The 22,424-nt window shown below is 40.1% G+C and overlaps 1 pseudogene; it reads right to left on the bottom strand.

The window, feature by feature from the left end:
- Window positions 1-6,227: 6,227 nt before the first annotated feature.
- On the bottom strand, window positions 6,228-6,687 carry LOC129675912 (60S ribosomal protein L32-like; annotated as a pseudogene).
- Between the last annotated feature and the right edge of the window lie 15,737 nt (window positions 6,688-22,424).

The raw sequence follows: 22,424 nt of genomic DNA, 5'->3' as shown, positions 1-22,424 counted from the left end.
TGATGGGCTCACTCTGTAGACCAGGCTGGCCTCAAACTCACAGTGATCAGCCTGCCCCCGCCTCCCTGAGTGCTGGGATTAAAGGTGTGCACCACCATGCCCAGCTTAGTGATTAATTTTTGTCTGACAAAAGTTGAAGCACCGATATATGCTTTCTAATACATTAAAAAAATACACTGTAGGGGGTGTGGTGAAATAATTATCAGTATGTTTAAATTATCAGTTTTTTTATCAGTGTTTTTATATGCTAAAAAAGAATTGTACTTTTAGTTGTGCATTTTCATGACTACCACTTTGCTGTATAAATGCATCTTTATTTCTTAATACCTCAGTCTCCTGAGAATAGACTTTTTTTTTTTTTTTTTTTGGTAAATAACTTGCCATCTCTCAGGGAAGAACCCTGTCTCTTGAAGTACTGGCTATGTGGCTATGTTATATAGTGAATCAACTTCGGGTTTCCTTAAGAATGAACACTACTGAGGATATTTAGTAAATGCGCTCAAGTAATATTAGCATTTTATGAAATGAATCCCCTTATTTGTTCACTTATAACTGCAAAGTTTGTATGTATTTGATACTTTCCTTTCATGCAGTAGAAACCATTTTATAAAGTCAGAATGTTGTATGAATAACTACCTCCCAGAGTCCTATTAATGCCCCAAATAGGGACTTTCAAATAGGCATTCACAAGTCTTCTTGCCATTTAAGTGATTTCACAGTTAAAGTGAGAGGTGGTAAAAATGCATGTTTTTCTAGTTCATTAACTGAATTAAGAAAATAGTGACATCTTAAGGGAACTGTTGCATTAATAAGTTCCACAGATGCATGATGCTTCCCAAGTTGTTTAAGATAAAATGTAATTACTATAGGTTGTTTATATTTGTGATTCAATGCCCTAATATGTAAGGAATTGATTTCTGTCATATTTAGGGCCAGGTTTTCTGTGATTGTTAATGGTTATTGTTCATTTTTAAGGGAACTGAATGTGTTGCGTTATATTTAAACTTGCTGCCTGTAGATGCTGCTCTGCTCCAGACTGGCTTTAACCTGTGGCTGCAGAGTCATCATGAATACCTGCTTTCACTATGGATGCAATGAAAAACTCTAAGCCCATCAAGTATTGACTTAACTAGGTAAATGTAAACTGATTTCAAATTTGTCTCTAGCTAAGCCTACTCTTAGAGTTGGGAAACAGCGCATTTATATGAATGAGAGCATTGTGTTTTAAGCTATGTGGTAATTACTTTTCTTCATATTAGGAACATTGAAAGTTCATGATTCCAAGCAAATTTCTTAATGATTCTGAACTTTTGGTAAAAACTATGATAAGATTATGGAGAATAAATGGCATACTGTTATCTAATGCATAGTAACTAATTCTTAGCTATTAGTAATATAGAACAGCTTTCATTGTAAGTGCTACAGTACCATTTGAACAGAAGTAGATACTAGAGTCTTAAATTTAAAAAAATGTGTGTGCGTGTATAAATGTTTTCTGGCATCAAAACAACAACCAGAAAAGCACCCAAGTGTGTCAGACATATACCTCCTGGCTGGCACTGTAGAAGCAGTCAGTGAGTGACTGCTGTAGTATCAAAACCTGTGCGATTCATAGAAATCTAAGGAAGAAGAAAGTATTGAAAGGATTGCAGGTTACCTGTATTCTTTGAACACATGGCAATCTTCAAATCCTAAGGGAAGCTTGAGAACATTTAAGTAGTTAAGGGGTAATGAGTCAGAACTATAGAAGGCCAATTTGAACTCTTGGGATGCATAAGAGAAGACCTGTGCCCAGAAAGCCCTTTAGACATAAGTAATAAAAGCAATGTAAATCAGCTTTTATCTCAGCAGCCTAGTTTTCTCTTTTTAGATTATAACAAGCATTTTGTAGCATCTCTGTAAAGAAAATTCTTAAAAACATTGGTGAGTGTTGATGCTTTTATACTAGCATGTGTATGTGCTTTTGTTAGGGACAGTAGCTCACACAAACAGTGAGAAAGAGTTGACTTCCTCTTTATGAATGTAGGCTTTAACATTCCCCTGCCGAGAGCTAGGAGTGCTGCTGGCATGCTCTTTAGAGAACAGCTTCTTTAGGATTTACATCCACCTAGAAGTGGTTTGCATAGTATTTCCTTCTTTCCCAGAGCACCCCAGATTCAAGGCCTGGTTGGTATGGAAGTAATGGCCTTGCTGCACTTCCCCCAATCTGGAAGGACCAGAAATCCTCATGGGTTGGCTGAACCTTCATTGGCACTACATCTTACTTCAGGTTTCCTCATCTTAGCCCAGCTCACTCAGAATATTTCCCAACCAGCTTCCAGAATGCTGATCTCCATCTCAGATCCTGTTTCCCAAGGCATCCCTCTGGGAACACAGTATGGCTAGGATGGTCAGAGGTGATTGGAGGCAAAAGTCTTCATAGTTTTAAAAATAGTTTGGTGTTTTTTTCAATTCGGGATGATAGGATATAGGAGAACAGGCGAGAAATTCAGATTCACTGAAATCTGGGCTTAAGGAATGAGCAGTGAAGGGTCGCAGCCCTTTTAACCCTATCTTAGGGTTAAAAGCATTACTCGAGTTGACTTTAGATTAAAATCATCTATGACTACTTAAGTTATATAAATATTTTAAACTTCATCTTCTTACCCGGGAAACAGGGATAAGTCGTTTTATGTGTTTGTGGTAGTGATTAAATAGCCGTTGCTGAATGTGGTTAAGTACTTGTTTATCTTTGGGGTCATCATTGTTACTGCTTAATTCTGGTTCATTTAGTGTTCAACAGAGGAACCAAAGATAGCTCGGAAATGACATTAACCTCTCCATTGCATTATTTGCAGATAACATAAGAACAGACCCCAAGTACAAGGAATACACAGTAGCTGTCTTAGGAGTGGATGAGTTAGTTCATTGAGTGCCAGGTGGTCTGGATGATAATGTTCCCCACCTGCTAAGAGTCCTTCCTGTCCATGGAATGAGGCTCTGGGCGGGAGACCTGTTTCTAGGTTGAAGAGCCAGTTTTTCATTGCTATCTTGAGCAAGAGCAGGGCCTTGGCAGTCTCAATGGTGTTTTGAAAGTATACTGGATAATCATAAGATACAGCTTGACTTCTGTGATCCCCAGATCTAAAGGGTGGGCAGAGGGGTTTACAGTCTTTGTTCATGTTAGAGACTGAGGAAGCTCCAGGAAAGCATGTGTCAGGAGAGTACAGGACTAAGGGTGAAGGGCTAGGCGATTTCCACAAAGCGTATCTTGTGCTTCTCAGACTTCTGTTAGGATGGGCTTATGATCCACAGAGGGCAAGATATGAAACTCCATCTGTTATTGATCACTATCTGTCTAGTTATTATACTGAATAGTTACCACTTGTGAGTTTTGGATTCTCTGTATGTCATAGTTACCATTTAAATAGTTTTAGCTCTCATCTTGCATTCAAGCGAGTAAAGGTTTTAGCAACCCCCCCTCCCCACTTAAGCCTCCCCACTTATGGCTTCTTTGCAGTACATCACCATGAGTAACTGGAATGAGTAGTTCAGCTTGAAGTGCACACAGATTTAGGATACACTCGTCACTCTAGGGTGAGCTCTGCTGGGCCTATGTCTGGGATGGTAAAAGGGACTGAGGACTCAGAGCTTTTGACAAATTACCCATTTCTTACATAGGGCATGAGAGACAGTGGCCAGTAACCTTGATGTGTTGTGTGTAAGGTACTGTGCCACATCAGCTCGAGGCGTTCTGAATCAGGAAATCAGGATGAAAGGCAGCAGACATTGGACGTGGGAGATGTGGCAGCACTGGAAATCTGTCCTTCCCACGGAGTAATTCAGAAGAGTTTCAGAACTAGGTTTTCAGTCTAAACTATTCTTTAGAGGCAATGAACCACAGAAATAACAGTGACCTTATACCTGTTCTCTCCCCCATGATCTGTAAACAGATTACACCTCCCCTATACTCAAGACTTGCTCTTTGTTTCAGTGGAAACTTCAAGAGTATCGTATTTACAGTCAACAAATCTAATTTAATTTAGGACAAAAGCTTATTGATAAGTCAAAATATTTTGTGGGTGCTACTAGAGTCTATGTGGTCTTAGGCCCAGTGTACATATAGCAATTTAACATGAGAGGTCAGTGTGCGGCTATGTTTCTCTTTGCTGTGTGTAGGATTCTGGTAGCAGAAAACAAATCTTTTTTTGTGGGGGTGGGTAGGGTGGAGCTCCTTACTATATAGCTGTAGAGCTGTAGATGTCCTGAACTCAGAGAGAAAAGGTCTTCAGAACTGGCAACCTGATCTCTGTTTCCTAGAGTAGTTATCACCCCTTGCAGAGGAGGGAAAAGGCCCAGGCTTTATTAGTATGATTTCTAATAAATCATGAGGGAGAGTGATTTCTAACAATTCTTTGCTTCTACTACCTGTCTTTCAGATTTCCTGTGCTATGGATCTAGGTAAAATACAAAAAGGTAAAACTCTTAAGAAGATAGGGGAAATGCCAATAACCCTAAAAGGAAGCAACAATCAAATTTAACTTAGTACAGTCACAAATATATCTGTAGCTACTGGTGATGTATTAGTAATAACGGTTGACACAATTGTGAATGTAGTTCTTTTCATAATGGGAAGTCAACAGCATGCCTATAATAATGTGTCTGGATCTTAGTGTGTACTGATAGCATTTCCTTTGTGAAAGAGGTGACCACAGTTCCAGCAGATCCGTCAGGGAGTGTGTGAGGGCATGTTGCTCCATGATCGTCTGCTGTGTATCCATACAAGGAAGCCTGCAAACTCCTGGGCCCAGACCTGGAGTTTGAGATTTGATGATTTCCTTTAGTGTAATCCTGGCTCTTGGACAATCTTAGTTTATTTTTGTAGATACTATTCAGAAATAGCTATTTAATTTTTTTTTCTTTTTTTTTTAGATTTTTCTTTATGTGTTCAAATGTTTGCCTGCATCCATGTACATGCCTGGTGTCCCCTCAGAGGTGCTGGGTACCCATGTGGGAAACTGAAAACAGAAACTGGGTTCTTTGCAAAAATAAGTGTGCTCTTGTGCCATATGTGGTGGTGCATGCCTTTAATACCAGCACTGGTTAGGGATGTGGGGGGCACCTTGTCTTAAAACCAAAAAAGTGAACAAACAAGTACTATAACTACTAGACCATCTTTCCAGCCCTATATTTGTCACTTTTAAAAGTTCAACTGAGAACAAAATATAATTACGTCTAGAAATCCTAATTAAAAGCATAGAGGAAGCAGTTAAAATGAGTATTTGTTTTAGACTCTAAGCAACCCCTTCCACCTTTCCCTTAACCAAAGTATCAAAACACCAGTTTGCCCCAGCAGTGAGACATTCCAGGGCGTTCAGCAATATGGTGACAGAAATATGACCCAACATATCTCGCTTGCAGAGCGGTTTTTCTTTTCCTTTGTTCTGTGTTTAGCTACTTTTAAGTTTTGCAATTGGTCAAAAGGGCGGTAGGGTTTTGCTCCTAAATTCTTACCATAACCAGAGTATAGAGGATATCAACAAATTTTGAAGCATGGCACAGAATCTTAAATAGTGGCTAATTCTATGGACTTTAGCACTAAAGAGCCAGGGATCAGCCATGATCCTGGGGTGTATAGTGCACAGAATGACTGGCTATTTGTGAAGTTAAGAATAATTATTCTAATTTAATAGGAAAATGGAGATAATTAAAAACAGTGCAATTAATGTTTAGGAGAGAGAGACTGTGGATCAGAATATTTAATGTAATTGAATGTGAAAGACGAGTTGAAACCAAGGCGAGCAGTCACTCAGTTATATTTTTGACCCTGGGTTGCTTTTTACTATTATTGTTATTGAAAAATGCTAGTGCTGATATTTTCTAAAATAAAATATTTAACTTGATAATCTAAATATGATAATTTCAAAGAAAGAAATTCAGACAAGGAAAACTGGATATAAGTTATGTGTGTAATAGCTTATACCTTGGTGTGCTGGCTAGTTTTGTGTCAAGATGACACAAGCTAAAGTTTTCTTATTGGAGGAAACCTCAGTTTAAAAAAAAATGCCTTCAGGTTAACAGCACTTAAGCTACGGGCATCCACATCTTGTTGCCTTTGTCTTCTTCCAAGCCTGCCTGAAAATGTCACATTCTAACCAGGACATTTATGACAAGAAGTGCCATTTTTTTTTCCTTTTTTTAGTTTTTGTAGTTTTATTTTAAACACAAATAAAACAGACACAATCTACCTACTCATTTTCTTCACTGTGCATCCTGGTGTTGGGATTGGTGACTCTGGTGGCCACCTGTGCTGCTCTTTCTATAATGGCTTTTCTGTTTTTGGAGAAAATGTTGTGAGCACTCTCAGCACAGTAAGATCTGTTGCACATCCAGCATCTTAATATTGTGGACCCAAAACTTCTGGAAGCCACTAGGCAGCATGTACTTCATTTTCTTGTTGCTCCTGTAATCAATGTTGGGCATCAGGATCTGGCTCTTGAATCTTCTCCGAACCCTGTTGTCGATACCTCTGGGTTTCTGGCAGTTTCACTTAATTTTGACATATCTGTCTGACTGGTGCCTGATGAACTTCTTGATCCTCTTTCTAAAAAACTTGGGCTTTACCAGAGGCTGGAGGGCAGCCACCTCATAGGTAGCACTGAGGAAGAAAAGACAAGAACTATGAGGAAGAATCCAATGAGGAAAGTGTGGTTTTAATGCCGGTCCCAGTTACCAAGGAGCCCACCACAGAACATCCTATTGAATTGAATGTTTCTTCAACCATAGGCCTCACACCTCCTGCTCCCCCTCTGCCTACTTCTGAGCAAATCAAACCCTCAAGAAATCCAGACCAGAGACCCCTTTCTATTAATGATGTGTCCCGGAACACTCTTCGGGACTGGTGTTGTCACTGTAATTTGAGTATGGATGGCAAGAACGTTGAGGTTGAGCTGTTCATATTCTAAACAAAAATGTCAAATTCCTAACATATCTCTTGAGACCAAAATGAAGCTGGTTCCCAAGAAGCTCACGTTTTAGCCACCAGAGGACTGCAAGAGTAGGAAGCAAAAGAAGAGCTATATAGTGGAAGTTGTGACATCTGCTCAGAGTCCCTGTTTGCAGTCTGGGGAAGAACTGCGATGAGAGCTGTTCATTTTAAGGCTGTGAATCGTTGTCCTCTTCTCCCTTCTGTAGAGGCCTTTGTGCCACAAGACTTTGGATGCAGATGGTATGTCGTCCACGGCACATTCCTCCCTGCCAACAGGAAAGGCTAGGTTTGCCTGCAGTTTCACACTGGTCATTCCTGTGTTCTAGACATTCCCCAAGGATGATTTCCTTTTACCAGCCTGTGTTTTCCCATCCCCAGGAATGGAAGATAATATGCTATGCCCTGAATGTGTTCAAAGCAATAAGAATATCACAAAAAACTTTACTGTGCAAAGAACTACAATACACTACCCTAAATATGACACCTTAGATAATGTCAAGGTTTTATTGTGATCCAAAGGGAATGGAAGAAGCAAAGAGAAGCATTTTCTGTCCCCTGTAATGGCTAAAAAAATACGTGGACATCAGTCTTCTGAAGTTAATTCTCCTGTCTTGGTACAGTGTAGAGTCTACATACAAATCAGCAACCTACTAACAACACCCTACTGAATCCTAACATTTCCTCATGAGTTTGTGTTGGACGTTTGAAATGGCTAGCTATCTAGGAAATTATTTTGTTTCAGTGGGTTTGTTTTGCTGTACTTTTTTTTTTTCTTCCATAGATTTTTGTTGTTGGGGAGAAGTTTCAAATTAGGAAAGTAGAAAGGAATCTTTCATTTTTTTTTTTAAAGTAAGGCTTTATCATGTATTAACTGTAACTGGCCTAGGATGTCTATGTAGACCAGGCTAGCTATAACTTGGGCTAATCCTTCTAAGTGTTGGGATTACATGCCTGAACCATGTGTTGATATATTATTGACTATAGGGTAGAGTTCATTGCTTGTACTAGACATTCTGTGGGTGTTGACATGTGTCTAGAATACTATACATTTGAAAGCTACCTTTCAGCTTGGCTTTTACCTAGCAGTATGCCTGTAAGAAAATAAAAATAAATGCCTTCATAAGATCAGGCTGTAAGCAAGCCTGTATGATATTTCTTAATTAATGATTGATGGGGGAAGGCCCAGTCTATTGTGGGTGTTGCCACCCCTGGGTTGATGGTTTTGGTTCTGTAAGAAAACAGGCTGTGAGCAAGCTAGGAGGAACAAGTCAGTAAGCAGCACTCCTCCATGGCCTGTGCACCAGCTCCTGCCTCCAGGTTCTTGCCCTGTTTGAGTTCCTGCCTTCGCTTCCTTAGATGATGAACAGTGATTTGGAAATGTAGGCCAAATAAACCCTTTCCTCCCCAAGTTGTTTTGGGCATGGTGTTCATCACAGCAGTAGAAACCCTGAGACACTTAGCTAGCTAGCTGTCAGTAGGTCAGACATGGTCACCGCCCCCCCCCCCCCCCCCCCCCGCGACACACACACACACCACCACACACACACACTGAGCTTGGGATCTGTTGTCTGACAGGAAGAGCTGCCTTATTATTTTTTAATTGAAAAGCATTACAGATCCTAGATAATACTCTTGCTCCATCCAGATTGAGTTACTAATATTCTTTACACAGCTCTTTCCCAAGATGAATGCTGACTGCTTACTTATTTATGGAAATTAAATCTTTCCTTTTACATGTAATTCTTTGTTATTAAAGAGTTGGAACTTCTTCAGTACAGCAAATGGGTGGCAATATTATTTTTAATTTCCAGTTTATGAGGACAATATACTTTAAAAAAACACATGTGAAGTAGTTTTAAATTGATAATTTGCAAAATAAAAGGCTTTAAGAACTTTAAAATGTCATTTTGGTAAGTTTTTCCTTTGCATTTCACCATTATTCTTTGAGGTCTTACTTTCTAATACAAGAAGAGGTGTGTACCAAGTCCCATTCTTAACACAGCTCTGCTTCCTTTTAGTGAAGAATGATATTTGCAAACCATGATCTTGATGCTCATTGGGTGTCACTGATTTTAGGCTTTCTTGGCAGACCAAGAAATACATTTATATAGGTGACACACATACATATGCACGCGTACACATAGACACATCTATCTGCCTGCCTCTAGACTCTCCCGAACTCAGGTAAAAAAAAAAAGTCTACACTCATCCCTTCGATTATAGTCACAACATAGGGTTTATTTTTGCTTGTCCCTATATGTAGCTTCCTTGTCTGATAGTAAAAGATCAGGCTCCAGTTACCCTCAATATATTGATTTATGTGACTAATAATCCTGTCTGGAGCTAGCATTGCTACTGTTTTGCCCCAGTTACAGCAACCAAATTCATGGCCTTAACTTTACGAATGGAGTAGAAGAGAGAGAGCCTGCCTAAAGTAGAAGTCCTGCTCAATGTAATGTATTTCCCTACTTAATTCCATCCTGAGTTCAGGACAGAAAGTTAAAAAGTGGAAGGTTCAAATGTCTTTTTGCTACTCATTTTACTCAGTTTCTCACGATGCACTCATTTTTAAAAATATGATCAATACTTAGGAATCCATTCAAATATCCTGGTTGGAAATGTTATGAATTACAGTCTTGGAACATTTAGCAAGATTGAAGAACAGATAATCTGTGTGATGAGTCCTCACAATCAAACCTTCCTTGTTACCACTCTCATCCTGGTCATCCCACAATACATGTTCAGCAGCTCTGGGGAATGTCAACAATCTAATGACATCCCAGAAAACTCAGGAGTAGGTAGCTCAAGGAGCAGCACAAGAAACACTGGATTAACATGTTCTTACTTGACCCTAGAAGAGTCCCTAGGCTCTTGAATATTGAATTGGCTACTGTGGCCTATCAAGGCTTTCGTGAGCAGGTTAGTGTCTTAGTGCCTGACTGCTAGTGCCTTCGATCATGTGTGAGTTTGTTCAATACTTTGTGTCAAGGGAGTTTTGATTCTTACAGATGTGAGACCAAAACTAGAACCTAGAGTTTTGACTAGACAAAGACTAGACAAAGCAGCAAACTGCTCTCCAGGTGCTGCTGACATGCCAAGTCTTCAGGCAAGAAAGCAGTATTTAGCCTTGGCTGGCTATTCTTGTTAAGCAAGACTGGGAGGTGACTATGGGCAGACTGAGGGCAGGGCCTTGCTGGTTACAGTCTGTGCTCTCGGTTCTCATGGAACAGAATCAGATGATTGAATTAGCTATATTGTCATAAAGAAAACAATCAGTAGGCTTATACTTAACCACGTGAAATACTTTAACAATGATTATTACATTCGGTCTTCATAAATCACCTGGTGCTAAATGACTTTATCAACACATTCCATAAATAGGGAAAGGGAGAGATGGGAGTGACACTTGCCATGATTATCCAGATACCATGTGGTCATGGAAACTCTCAGTCTTTGTCTTAAATTCAGTGTGTTGGGCAACAACTTGTATTACGACTTTTCCTTCCCAGGAGGCTGTTACTGAGGGGAACAGACACTCATGTGTGAAAGTGCAAAGCCAGCAGACCTACTTTATGTTTTAGACCTAAGTACCAATAAGGTCATTTATTTAAGAGTGTTGTTATTTGCTTAGTCAGAAATGTCTTCTTTTACTTAACAGCATTTGGTCCAGTTAGGAGCCACACATAATCTGTGTAGCTTTGGATTAATGAATGCCTGCTCACTCTACTATAGAAACCACGGGAAGAGAGAGGGAAGGCATTTGCTCTTATTCATTTCTCCCTGCTCTTTGCACTGATATGAAAAAAAAATTGTTGAAAGAGTAACTAGTGATGAGAGGATACAGGAAGAAAACTCGACAAATTTTGTTTCAGAGTGGGACCTTGAGAAAAACCCAAAGCAAACAAACCTTGGGTCTTATTTTTGTTTTGTTTTGTTTTGTTTTTTTGTTTTTGTTTTGCTTCCCAGTCCCCTCTCCCCCCATCTCTCTTCTCCCCTTTCTCTTTCTCTCCCCTTCTTCCTCCATTTTCTCTTGCTTTCTTACCCCTGATTCCTTACTTTTACTCCATTGAGAACTCTTAATGAGCAAAGGTTATTGTAGCACTGCATTAACAAGGAAAATGTGAGCCGTTGTTGAAAAAGGCTTCAGAAATTCTGTGATGCTTCACCAGAGTCTGAGAGCAACTAAAGGATTGCTCTCAGCAACTAAAGGATTCCTCTAGGACTACTATTTTTATAATAAAAAATTCTCTATTTTTCCTGATCTAAAAAAAAAACATATAGTCATCCTTACTCAGGCAAACAGGATGGACATTGGAAGGAGAAAACAGGAAACAGGACAGGAGCCTACCAGGGAGGGCCTATGAAAGACACTACCCAGCAGTGTATCAAAGTAGTTGCTGAGGCTCATAACCAAACTTTGGGCAGAGTGCAGGGAATCTTAGGAAAGAAGGGGGAGATAGTAAGACCTGGAGCTCCACAAGGAGAGCAACAGAGCCAAAAAATCTGGGCACAAGGATCTTTTCTGAGACTTGATGCTCCAACCATTCATGGATATAACCTAGAACCCCTGCTCAGATGTAGCCCATGGTAGCTCAGTCTCCAAGTGGGTTCCCTCGTAAGGGCAACAGGGCCTGTCTCTCTGATGTGAACTTCTTGGCTGGCTCTTTGTTCACCTCCCCCTGAGGAGGGAGCAGCCTTGCCAGGCTAGAGAGGAAGACAGTGCAGCCAGTCCTGATGAGACCTGATAGGCTAGAGTCAGATGGAAGGGAGAAGGACCTCTCCTATCTATCAGTGGACTTGGAGAGGAGCATGGGAGGAGATGAGGGAGAGAGGGGGCTGCAGCTGGGATACAAAGTGAATAAACACTAATATAAAAAATTAAAAAACTATATAGTCTTATTTAGCTATAAAACTAAATGGAAAATTTCACAATTACATAAAAATATTAATGTTTATGTACTCTTCATCCAGTCTTAATAAGGAGCACATGTCAGGGCAGTTTCATTTTTCTCCCTCAGTTTTTGTTTTTTTTTTTTTAAAGTACACGCCAACCCATGTCATAAGTACTCTAGTAATTAACTCATCATGTAAGGTATTGTGCTTTCTGTGCTATCATAATCCACAAAAAAAAAAAAAAAAAATTCAGTTGCTAGAATATAATTCTTGCCTATGCTCAAGTATCCATTGTTTAAAATTATCCTAAATTGTTTTGTTTAGTAACAAACATACTTCATACTGCATCACTTCAAGTCTTTTTAGTCCATAGCAATTCTTTCTCATTTTATCTTTTAAATTGCCATTTGTTGTATAAACCCAATCATTTATATCATGTAATCTGTCTTTTAGGTTTGACTTATTGTCCCCTTGCCCAAATTGTTCTTTTTATCCTTTTTATTAAAAAAAAGAAAGAAAGAAAAGAAAAAGAAAAAAGGCTCATAGTGGCATATTTTAGAAGTTCGTTGTGGCATTCCAGACCTCTTGTGCAGTGCATGCAGATTAGCTCAGGATAATTAACATACTCATCACTTCAGTCTTCCGTGGGGCTCTTGAGTTTATATATTGCAAGCAGGTCTACACTTTGTCATATCTTCTCAAAGATGTTTTTATAGTGAACAATTTGGAAGACAAAGATCATGTCTCTCATCTGCAGCAAAGTATATGCATGCTCACCTATATAACATTAAAATTCCGTAATTTTAGTATGCTTTTCCTTGAGTGCAGCTTGCCGTGAGCCTCTTTATGTTGCTCTGCTGGAACTAGGACTCAAAACTAGCTCATGATCGTCGCTCTCTGGCTATTGCTGTTGCTATGGTCAACAGACTGTCTTTGTTTTCTGTATTAGTCGGGGTCTTGAGAAAAATCAATAGAGTACCTATGTATGAACCCTATCTCTCATCTGTCTGTTCCTCTCCCTCCTGTGTATAACGTCAAAATTCCCTGTTTAAGAGTTACTAGAGGCACTAGAGAAATGGCTCAGCTGTCAGGAACTCATACTTATTTTGTAGAAGACCTGAGGTTGGTTCCCAGGCCCACAGTGAATGCTTTACAACCATGTGTAACTCCAGTTCCATGGGATCTGTTGCCATTTTCGGAACTCCTTTGTGCGCCTGCATTTAATAGGTACATAGTCTCTCCACATACCCCCACATAGTATTAAAATAATAGAAATCATGTTTTAAAAAAAAAGAGTTACTTAAGCTGAGTGTGGTGGTACATGCCTATGATCTCAGCACTTGGTCGGTGGAGGTGAGAGGTTTGAGATTTCAAGGTTTACCACTGGCATATATAATATGAGGCTAAGGCCATCCTTACATGACACCCTGCTTTCATAAATAAATAAATAAATAGATAGATAGATAAATAAATAAATAGATAGATAGATAAATAAATAAATAAATAAAAGAAAAGGTCCATAAATATTTTCTCTGGTTATGCTTCCATTTGATAATTGAGCTCTATTACAATAGCAATTGACTTGTAGAAATATTCTCTAGAGTAATTTTAGGTTTCCCCCAAGAAAACAGAAAATACAATTTCTGGCAACAAGAGATGGCCAGTTGGGACTCCGTATTCCCCATTACTAGTAGTCCTCATTAGGCTCACCTTCATAGATTCCAGACAGTTTCCTCTGCTCTTGGTTTCCACACAACACCCCCAAAGCCTGCGAATTCCAGCTCTCCTGCTCCACTTTGTTTCTCTCACACCTGTGATGATCCCTCAGCCCTGTTCCAATTGCCTCTTCCCAGTCTGCCTGTAAAATCTATTTCCTCTTCTCTGGGAGATCCATGCATCTTCCTTAGACCTCTCATCTTTGTCTAACTTCTTTAGATCTATGGACTGTAGCTTGGTTATCATTTATCTAATGGCTAATGTCCATCATAAGTGAATATATACCATATTTGTCTTTCTCTGTTACTTCACTTAGGATGATTTTTTTTCTAGTTCTATCCATTTGCCTGCAATTTTCATAATGTCAAAAAAAAATTTTTTTTTTGAGACAGGGTTTCTTTGTGTATAGCCCTGGTTGTCCTGGAACTTAAAGACTTTATAGACCAGCCTGGCCTCCAGCTCACAGATATCAGCCTGCCTCTGCCTCCAGAATGCTAGGATGAAAGGTACCCTGTGATAACATTTAAAAAAACAAAACAAAAAACAACAACAACAACAACAAAACAGCAGAGTAGTACCCCATTGTGTAAATGTCCCACATTTTTTCTTTGTGCATTCTTCTGATGAGGAAATCTAGGTTTAGTGTGCCTGGTTTTATGTTGAGGTTTTTGATCTACTTGGATTTTAGTTTTGTGCAGGGTGATAGGTATTTGGAGTCTTCTATATGTAGACATCCAGTTTGACAAGCACTATGTGTTGAAGATGTTGTCTTTTTTTCCGGTGTATGTCTGGATTTTTGTCTGGGTCTTCAATTTGTGAGAGGTGGTGTTGTTGCTTTTTGTTTTCTGTATGGTTTGTTCATGTATGCATGCGTGCATGTGTTCCTGTGTGACAGGATATCATGTAGCCCAGGCTGGCTTCAAACTCAATAGTTAGGTGAGAATCACCTCAGCCTCCTGATCCTCCTAACTCCACCTCTGAAGCATGGGCTGTCACACTCAGATCCAGCAACCTTTTCCTCAGAAGGCTCTCTAGAAAACAGTTAAACATATGTGTGTGCTTCTCTTCTGCAATCAGTTCTGAATATTTGGCCCTTCACTAGTACCATACTATATAGATTTAACTTGCTGAGGTGAAAATGTACTCTCAACATCTCTGTTTTTATGCAAATGCCATGTGGTTTTTATTACTTTAGCTCTGTAGTACAACTTGAATCATTAGGCTTTTTCCAACAGCAGATGGAAACAGATGCAGAGATCCACAGCCAGGCATTACATGGAAAGAGAGTTTAAGTGGGTGGTCTCCATCAAATGCTTTTCCCCAGAGCTCAGGGAATCCAGTGGAGACTGTTAAGAGCCAGAGGGAATGGAGGACACCAAAAGAACAAGGCCCTCTGAATCAATTAAGCAAGACAAATATGAGTTCACAGAGACTAAAGCAGCAAGCACAGGGCCTACATGGGTCTGCACCAGGTCTTCTGTGTACATACTACAGCTTTTAGCTTAGTAGGTTTATGGGTCTCTGACTCTTGTGCCTGTCCTTAGGACTCCTTGCCTCCTGTTGGGTTGCCACGTTCAACGTTGATATGATAGTTTTTGCTTCCTCTTATTATATTTTATTTTGCCATATTTGGTTGCTGTTTCTTAGAAGTCTGTTACTTCCTAATGAGATACAGAAAGGGAGTAGATCTGGAGGGGAGAAGCTGGGAGGAGTAGATGGAGAGGAAACTATAGTCAGGATATATTGTATAAGAAAAGAATGTGACCAATAAAAGGAAGGAAGGAAGGAAGGAAGGAAGGAAGGAAGGAAGGAAGGAAGGAAGGAAGGAAGGAAGGAAGATAACAGAAAATACAGAGTTCCCATGCATGCTCTGTTCCCACATGTACACATAGTACTATTAGCATCTGTACTACAGTGGTATGTGTTACAACTGTCATCACCCATATCTTAAATTTACATTAGGGATTCAGTTTGGGTGGTATAAATTCTACAGGTCTGATAAATGTATAACATGTATAAAGAATGACTTTATGGTCTTCAAAAAAAATCTTTGTGCTGTATTCATTACCTGCCCCCATCCTTTGGCTACCACCTTTTTTATCATTGTTTTTGAAGATTTCCCTTTCTCAGAAAGTCATAAAATGGCAACTGTGTAGCCTATAACCTTTTCAGGTAGGCCTCGTTTACTTAATATGCACTTTTCTGTGACTTTGAATGGCTTGTTAGTTCATTTCTTTTTTTAATGCTTAATAACATATCCTTTGTCCAGATTTAACAGTTTGTTTATCCATTTACCTACTGAGGAACATCTTGTTTGCTTCCAAGTTTTGACAATTATTAATTTGGCTTTTATGATCCCCTGTATGAAGGTTTTGTGTTGACATAGTTTTCAGTTCTTTTAGGTAAGCACCAAAGAATGTGGTTATTTACACAGTAAGAGAATATCTAGTTTTGAGGGGTGGGGGTGGAGACCTGCAAAACTGTCATTCAACATGACTGACCTTACGATCAACAGGGAGAGTATTAAGCTGCTTCACTTCTTTTTTGGACTCCTGGACTCTGGTTGTAGACCAGGCTGGCCGTAAACTCGTAGAGATCCGCTTGCCTCTATCTACCTAGTGCTGGTATTAAAGGCATGCAGTCTTACAAACATTTGTTGTTGTTTTCAATTTTGACCTTTGCAACAGATATGGAATACACCTAGTTATATTTTAATTTATAATTCCTTAGTAACAAATGCTACTAAATTATCTTCTATATGTTTACGTTCTTTCATCTGTTTCTTTTTAAACTAAGTCTCACTCTGTAGCCCCTGAGCTGTTTGGGAATTCATTATGTAGCCTAGGCTGACCCTTAACCACACATGATCTTCCTGCTTCATTCTCCCAAGTGCTGGGATTATAGGTGTGAATCGTGTGCCAGCTTACTTTCCATCTTCTTTGCTGTCGTGTCTGTTAAGATCCTTGCCTGTATTTAATCATATCATTCAGTGTTTTTTTTTTTATATTGGTTTGAAGTTTTAAAAAAATATTTTGAGTAGTTCTTTTATCATATATTATTCTTTGTAATATTTTCTCTGTTTTTTACAGATTAAAAAATGTTGAGTCTAAATTTTCAATTATTTCTTTCACGACTTGTGCCTCTACTGTCATAGCTAAAAAGTCATTGTCATATTAAAATCACCTAGGTTTTTTTTCTGTTGTCTTGTAGACATTTTATAGTTTTTCATATTATTGTAAAGTCTAGATTCTATTTGAGTCAGTTGTTAAGGGTTTAAGATCTGTCTACATTCATTTTGTTGAATGTGGAAGTCTAATTGTTCTATTTCTTTGCTTTTTAATGGCGATGGAGATTGAATCTAGGGCTTGGAACATGCTAGATAAGCATACTACCACTCAGTGCTCTAAAGTGGTAGAGGTCCTGAAAAGAGGCCCTGACAGGTCATTTCATTAATCTGTGAGGGTGAAATGTTAGTTGCATTGGAGACCACAGGATATTGGAGATTCCAGGACTGTGAAATAATTGCCAAGGAAAGTGCAAATGTGGAGTGGAACTGTTCCAAGGAAGAGCTATGTTTGCTGCTGGAAGAGTGGGGCTATTTAAGCCCTTTAAAGCCCAGATGATTTTATCATGATCTCCAGACGCTGGATGTAGAGCTGCTAGATTTAGTGTTTGTCCTTCTGGATTTTGGTCTTTACTCTGATCCAGTCTTTCCTTGCTATGCTCCATCATCCTTGCTGTAATGAATATGTTTATTGTGTGCCATCATATATTGGAAGTATGTAACTTTTTATTTTCATATTTTTATGTATAGATTTCATATGTGAGTATCCCCTCTCCTCATGTATCACTAACCACCCCCTCTCTAATTCATGATCTCTCCTTTTATAATTGTAAATATAAATATTTTTGTTTATGTATATAATACACATTCATACAATCTACACACATATATTCACACAACTACTGTGTCTAATTAATGTAGACAGAGGGAAATTTCACAAGGCCCTATCCCAAGAAGAAGAGCTAATGGCTAGTGAGAGAGGGTGAGCCAGAGTTTTCAGGGACAAGCCCAAGTTTAAATTGTCAGCTCTTAATAGTGTCAACTTGACAGAATCTAGAATTTCTTAGAAAACCAAGCACTAGACTGGATTGAGGTGGGAAGACCATTCTACTTGTAGACCTCATCATTGCATGGAGTCCAGGACTGATAAAAAGGAAATCAGGTAGTGAGTGCCAGTGTTCATCTTCTCTGCTCTCTGACTGTGGACAAAATGGCAACAGCTGCTCCATGCCCTTACACCATTCTAATGTCTAGTATTGTCAAACCATGACTCCAAATAAACCATTCCTTCCTCAAGTTGCTTCTGTCAGGTATTTTGTTGCAGCAATGAAAAAAGATAACCACTTCTAGTCTTTTTGTAGACTCCTGAGGACCATTACACACATCACATGACAAACACTAGCTTCAAATTTCTAACCTAAAACAGTTAATTTTTGATCAGGTTTTATTTTTCACCTTTTGCTTCACAACATAATTTTTTTGTTTTATGTTGTTTTTTTTTTAATTTTTTTGTTGCTTAAACAGAAAGCTAAACAACAAATAGGCCTGAATAAGACATGTCATCTCATATTTACACCCTCCCTTGAATCCTCTCGTTCACTGACCAAAACCTGTCCTTGCAAGGTTAGTTTCGGGGTGATCTAAAACATCACAGTGGAGAGGTCAAGACTGGGGAAGGCTGTCGAGGTTGAAGACAGGCTACCTACCTGTCTCTCTTACGTTAACCCGCTCCTGAGGCCTGGATTGACGATCAAGCGTGAGGGTCAGCCAACTGCTGGTCAAGGGGAAATCAAACCACATCATTTTTGTAACGTCACCACTGACCCTGCCTGCGTTCTTACTACCAGGTCCTTTTGTTTGAAGAAATCTGCTCAGGGTTTTGTGTGACTGTGTTGCAGCAAGGATCTCTTTTGTCTTACCTGTTGGACTGAGACAATGGGAAAGAGAGTCACTTTAAATATTTCTGGTTGGTGATCTTTATTGACTGCATTTGCTTTGTGTTCCTGTCTGCAAGCTTTGGCATTTCATATCTTTCCACTGATGATGTTTTGTTAGCATAATCATCTTATACAGGCCAGTCTTTATTGACTAGTTCTCAGTTGTTAAAAACCCTTTTAGCTCACCTATCTTTATGTTACTATTTGTAATCAACTCTATTGTAGGCTGACTTACACCATAAAATTAGAGGAGCATTAGGGAATTTAGAAACCCTGAATTCTCACCCCTTACTCATTCCAACCTTTCTGCTTGACATGTGGGTAGATAATTCATATTCCAAGACTTGACATAGAGGATTGTACCCTGCAGCGGACAGTGAAAGAGGTGTAGAGTATGCTAACAGATTCTGCAGAGAAATAGGGATACTAAAAAGATCAAAAGCAGAACTGAGGGAGAGAAAGTAAGTTGTGGGATCGATTCTGCCCTCAGAACTCTTCCGGCAATGCTTCTTGTCCTGACAAGTTCACAGCTTTCTCTGTTGGGGAGCACTTTTTAATAACTGGGCATGGCTTGATATACCTGCTTTAATTACTCTCCTGGAAATAATGTCTTATTTTAAAGCCTTGGGATACCTTTGATAGCCTATATTTAGGACTATCTCTGAAATAATTAGGCAGGAAAGAAGTCATAAGCTAGATAATAGAAACTTTGCAAATAATAATGAAGTAAGTAAAAGCAACTTAGAGCAAGAGTGAGATCCTCCTGCCTGCTTTCTAAGAAACAGCAAGAGGAATATCTCTGGTAGCTGATTTAGACCCAGAGCAGCAAGCAGACCAGACAGAGGTGAGGTGGCAGGGTCAGAGAGGAAGTAATTGAAAATCTTTGCTGTTTCCAACATTTCTTTTTTAATTCATTCATTCATTCACTCATTCATTTTTTTATATACTTTACATCCTAGTTGTAGCCCCCTCCCCCCTTCCCTTCCAGTCCAGTCCCCTTGCTCTCCCCTTCCCCTTCCTATTCCTCAGAAAGTTATGAGGGTGGATATTCAGACCTGGGGAGAGCAGGGGCAAGAGGACAGAAGGCCTGTAGAGAAAAGAGAAACTGAGGATGGGGGCATTTCCGTGACAAGCTGGAGATGTAAGTCAGGGTAGGCTCCTGGGAGGATATGAGGGGGATCCTGGCAGAGATTCCTAGTAGCTGAGGCCGTAGAGACTGAAGATGAAGAGGACATCCTCTAACTAGACTAGTCTAGTAAAGGGAGGGGAACACCAACCCACCCACAAAAACTTCGACCCTTTGCTCTGCCTACAAGATGTACAGGGATAAAGATAGAGCAGATAGATCAGAAATTGAGGGAATGCCCAACCAATGCTTGGCCCAACCAAAGATCCAGCCCATGGGAGAGTGCCAACCCCTCACACTATGAACAATACGCTGCTAAGCTTGCAGACAGGAGCCTGTCAGAATTGTCCTCTGAGAGACTCTACCGAGCAGCACCACTAAACAAATGCTGAGACTCACAGCCAAACATTGGGTGATGAGTAGGGAGCCCTGTGGAAAAGTGGGAGGAAAGAAAAAAGTACCTGGAGGTGACAGGGGCTCCACAAGAAGATCAATAGAGCCAATTAACCAGGGCCCAGAGGGGCTTGTTGAGAATGGAGCATCAACCAAGGACCATGCATGGTGTGGACCTAGGCCCCCTACAAAGAGGTAGTGGATGGGCAGCGTAGGCTTCATGTCTTCATAGGAGAAGAGGACATGTTCAGTTCTGATGGACCGATTTTATTTTTTAATATTAAAAAAATTCATATTTATTTACTTTACATCCCAAGGGTGTCCCCTCCTCGAAGTCCTCCACTCCCCACTTCCCCTCTCTTTCCTCCCAGAAAAGGGGAACCTCCACCTCTCTCCATATTAACCTTCCTCAGCACATCAAGTCACATCAGGACTGAGCATACCTCATATCCTGAGGCCAGGCAAGGTAGTCCTTCCAGGGAGAAGTAATCCAAAAGCAGGCATAGAGTCCATGTTAGAAACAGCCCCACCTCTACTCTCCAGGTGACCCACATGAAGACTAAGCCGCCAGTCAGCCACATATGTTCAGGGGGCCTAGGTCCAGACCATACATGCTCCTTAGTTTATGTCTCAGTCTCTGTAAATTCCCATATGTCTGGGTTAGTTGTCTCTGTTGGTCTTCTTGTGGGGTCCCTGTCCCCTCCAGTTTCTTCCATCTTTCCCCCAAACACTTCCACAGGATCCCCAGAATTCCATCCCATGTTTGGCTGCAAGTCCCAGCATCTGTCTAAATTAGCTGCTGCCTGGAGCCTCCCAGATGACAGTCAAGTTAGGCTCATGCCTGCAAGCATAGCAGAGTATCATTATTAGTGCCAGGGGCTGGCTCTCTACTGTGGGGTAGGTCTCAGGTTGGGCTTATTATTGGTTGGACGTTCCCTCAATCTTTGTTCCTTCTTTATCCCTGCACTTCTTGTAGGTAGGGTAATTTTTTGATCACAGGTTTTGTAGGTGGATTGTTCCCCTCCTTCCACTAGTCCTGCCTGGCTAGGAGGTGGTCACTTCAGTCTTCACGCCCCCTGCTGTCAGGAGTAAATTAAGGAACATTCATCATGGGAACAGCCAACAGAGGGCTCTCCAAGGAACTTGAATGCTCTTAAATATTCATGTGGCATATTTGAGTATTTAGTTTTTTACCTCATCAAACTTTTTGAAAAGGAAAAACAAAACAAGTCAAGTGAAATGTTGCAAAAGGCTAAAGCTTCAATGTGTATCACTAATTGAATTTTATGAAGAACAAGGTAGTTCAGCAAAAGGTCAGTAGGCGGCAAATGTCTACAGCCCACAGATTCTATATCCCACACCTGGTTCTAGACAGTACTGAGGTTCCTGGATGACACTGGCATTTCACTTAGTCTCTCTGTGTCAGTGCCCTTGATATTAGATGTAGATGCTAATGCTGGCCCACAAGACTTCTGCAAGGACCAGTCATGCTAAGCTGTTAAAGTGTGCCTGGCACATATCTCAGTTCATGCAACCAGATCTTGTTACAGCCATTATTATCCTTTTCAGATCCTGGAGTTAAACTGGCAGAGGACGAGCTATAGGGCAAGCAAACCAGCTCTCTCACAGGAGGCACTGGGATCAAACCTCTTTTCAGGGACCACATTCTGATGTTTTGAAAAATACTTTTGAGCTATGGAGTCTTCATCAGCTTATGGTATATCTTCTGAACTTCACAGTTGGGTCTGATTAAGGTCATCCACTTAGATGTTCACTTTCCAAGAACGTCTGAGAAGTCTCTTTCTTTACTGCTTAATGAGCCTTACTTATCTAGAATGAGAAATGTGTTAGCACCTGCAGAGTTGGGGTGATACAAATGCCTCCCAGTTGACTAAACACATAGGTTATTCACAAACATCTCTTAATGAACTCGGTGCCAGATGTCAAGTTGGGGAGCACAGTTGTTAATAACATAGGGGAGCTTGTGGCCCATTCTCTAGAGGAAGCCATGGCCCAGTGAGCTTGTAGGAGGAAGTTTTGTTTAATTTTGTGTGATGGAGCTGAGTCTGGACAATATATGCTTGTGCCACTATTTTTTTCAGAGTTATTTATTTATTTTTATTGTGTGTGTATGGATGTTTTACCTGAAAGTATGTCCATGTACCACATGCATGCAGTACCTGCGGATGTCAGAAGAGGGCATCAGATAGATCCTCTGGAACTGGAATTACAGATAGTTGTGAACTGCTATATGGGTACTGGGAACCCAACCTGTGTCCTTTACAAGAGCCACATGGGCTATTGACTGTTGAGACATCTCTTCAGCCC

This window comes from Psammomys obesus, unplaced genomic scaffold, assembly GCF_907164565.1.
Source record: "Psammomys obesus unplaced genomic scaffold, mPsaObe1.curated_primary_1811, whole genome shotgun sequence".
In the NCBI taxonomy this organism is placed as follows: Eukaryota; Metazoa; Chordata; class Mammalia; order Rodentia; family Muridae; genus Psammomys; species Psammomys obesus.
The sequence above is the reverse complement of the archived record's forward strand: the minus strand, read 5'-3'. Positions and strand labels throughout refer to the sequence as shown.